The following is a 3299-nucleotide window of genomic DNA, read 5'->3' as shown; positions in this document are numbered from 1 at the left end:
GGAGGGGAGAGAGGAGGGAAGGGAAGAAACTTTGAAACTCAAGAACATGTAGAACTGAGTGTTGTAAACTAAAAATAAAAAATCTAATAAAAAAAACAAACTCTAAGAATGTATATAAATATTTATAGCTTTTTTTGTGGTGGCAAAGAATTGGAAATAGAGGGGAGCAGTGGTGTCCTGATAAATGTTTAACAACCGGCTCTCCAGAAAAAAATGAAGCCATAACACACTTTTAAATTTAATCTGAGTAATTAATAGTTTTCTCTATCACTTTCTTAAGTCTAGAAATCAACAAAACAATAAATCAAGCCCTGATTTGTAGCATTTGCTAATTTCTGAGGTACAAATGCCCACACTGAAAATTTAATGTTTGGATCTTGAGAGGGGCTGTCAGCTGGCTCTAGCACAATTAGGGAATAGCTGAACAAGTTACGGTACATAAATGTAATGGAATACTACCGTACTGTAAGAAATGATGGGGATGGTTTCAGATGAACTTGGGAAGACTTGTATGAACTGATGCAGACCGAAGTGAGCAGAACTGAGAGAACAACGACACTACTTGTAAAGGGCAAACATCTTTGAACAACTGAGTAATGTAAATACCAACCATAGATCTGGATGATTAAAGATGAAACATTCCACCCATTACCTACCTCCTCATAGGAAGATGGACTCCAAGTACAGAATGAAATGTTTAGTTTTTTTTAAAACATGGCCAGTGAGGAGCTTTATTGATTATACATTTTAAAATAGGGGTTTTGTTTTCCTTTCTTTCTGAATTTGGAGTGAGAAGGTGGGAGGGAGACAAAATGGCTGTTAAATACATATATTTTTTGTTTTTGTTTATTTTAATTTTAATTTTTTTCTGATTAAAAAACCCTACTACAGCAAGAGAATATCTCCCTTACTATTGCTTGTATTCTTCACATGAAGAATCAGTTTTTAAAGTTTGCCTTTTTTCCCCCATTCCTTTCTCTCTCCTTTTATTTGAAACCTTCCCATTTCAATGTGCCTCTATTGTTTTCGTGACTTCTGAAGGGAGTTACTATTTTCTCCTTCTCTTTCCCTGCGCCTGGGCCTCACTGCAGACTACCCTTTTATGAGCATCTACACCTTTCCTCTAAACTCTACTGTATTAGTATTAATTATACAAACAAAGATTAGCAGCCACCAGATTTTCTTTTATATAAAGAATGGAATAAAAGATAGCTATTAAGACACAGTGAACAATGGAGAATACAGTTTGTTTAGAAAGGAACTAACTCATGATTCTGTCCAACGGTTAGCAACAACAGCAGCTATCAAAACCTAATAAGAAAAAAATCAGGGAAATAAGCACCCCAAGACCAGGCATGCTGCTCAACTCTGGCTGTCCTGTGGTTCTAAACATGGAAAATTACCCCTTTCTTTTGATTCCCGTTTCTTCAAATTTTCCCAAAAGTACAGTTCTGTTAGTCTGAATTCAAAGACATCACCAAATAAGGGACTCTGGCGTAGCATTTGTTCATCTCTACTCCATAGAAATGCCGACAATGTAGGTGCTACATATATTAGCAGCTATAGCTTAATATAGAGGCAGGTGGGTGGTGCAATGGATAGACCACTGGGCCTGGAGTCGGGAAGATTTGAGTTCAAATCTAGCCTCCAAATTGACTAGCTGTGAGATGCTGGGCAATTCAGTTACCACCTATTTGCCTCAGTTCCTCATCTGCAAAATGGGACACACTGGAGAAGGAAATGGCAAACTTCTCCAGTATCTTGGCCAAGAAAACTCCATGGGCAAAGAGTCAGACATGACTGAACAACAACAAATGACTTTTACATATATATGTATACATATATACATACATATATGTGTGTGTGTGTATATATATATATATACATATATATGCATATATATATATATATGCATACTGTATGGAACTGCTGTCCCCTGGGTGTGTAGCTAGCCCTACTCATTGCAGAAGCAAACTATTCAGAGTGAAATTTAACAAAAAGGTAAACTGAGGCACAGGTGTCCATGAAAGATATAATTTTATTAACGGGGGCATGCTACCTGCCAATAAAAGGGTCAATGGATGCCTTAGACAAAGACCCTAAGCAGAAGGATAGCACCCCCTTTATAGGTTCTGAGGAACACAGAACAAAGAGGTAAGTCACATCATGGGGTTAAGGGTAACATGATTGGTTACATAGCTGAGGTGTGGGGAACAATATGATTGACTGGAAGTTGGAAATGAAGGGCTAGCAACAGCCTCCTTCTTCCCTCCTGTGACTAAGAAAAGTTCATTGTTTGAGACTACCTGCAAGATAATGGTCCAGACTTCTTTGGGTAGCAAATCAGACATCCTTGAAGGACAGCTTGGTGGTATGAAGCATTTAGGCCCAACTCCCTTATGGCAAGCCACATCCCCCAAGGTTAGCAGAATTCCTTGAGGCAACAAGAAAACAGTGATTAGCAAGATGGATTCTGAACTAAGTTCATAGACAGAGAGCCAAGACTTCAGCAGTTACAGGACAAAGTCAATTAATTGTAAATAGGATCAATGAAAAATACAGAATCAATTTAAATTTTCTCAATACTTAAGTATGCTTTGACTATTGCCCATTCCCTCTTTAGGCTACACACTACAAAATAATATTAGGACAGTACTCTAAAGTCCTTGATATAATCTGCATAAAAAATTTTATCAATCTTTCTCAAAAATTCTGAATTGTCAGATCATTGTATTGCTGAGAAGAGCTAAGTCTACCGAACTCTTCTTCTTAGATGACTCTGGAGGAGAGAGTGAGGCTGACAACTTTGTGCAGCTGTACATCACTTAAATCTAATTCATTTGCAAGTCAAGATAGCACCATTGTCATGTTATTGGTCCTCTTTGAGAATGAAGAACGAACAACAACTCTTCCAGGAATTCTTGTGGAGCTTGGGTCCAATTGGTATTTTCCTTGAGGCTTTGCTTATGGCTGTTTTCATGCTATTGTCACCTGAGTTTGTGTCTTGGTCTTCCCTACCACCATAGTAGCAGGTCAAATTCTTTTTTTGTTGCTGTTTGCTCATTTTTCTAGCCCATTTCTTGACTTTGAACTTTATGTTAAACTTGTTTGCTCTTCTGGGGGTGGGGAGACACTGTCCCAAGCTTTAAGATTTTTTTTGAGTTGTTTGTTTTCAGAGCTATTTCTTGGGGCCCGGAATTTTTGGTGTGCATAATGGTAGTCAGAGTAAGAACATGCCCTATGACTCCACAGAGAATGCAAACTACTCCACTATTGCATGGGAAAATTTGCATGTGACC

The sequence above is a fragment of the Trichosurus vulpecula genome, chromosome 3 (genome assembly GCF_011100635.1).
Source record: "Trichosurus vulpecula isolate mTriVul1 chromosome 3, mTriVul1.pri, whole genome shotgun sequence".
NCBI classification, from domain to species: Eukaryota; Metazoa; Chordata; class Mammalia; order Diprotodontia; family Phalangeridae; genus Trichosurus; species Trichosurus vulpecula.
The sequence above is the reverse complement of the archived record's forward strand: the minus strand, read 5'-3'. Positions refer to the sequence as shown.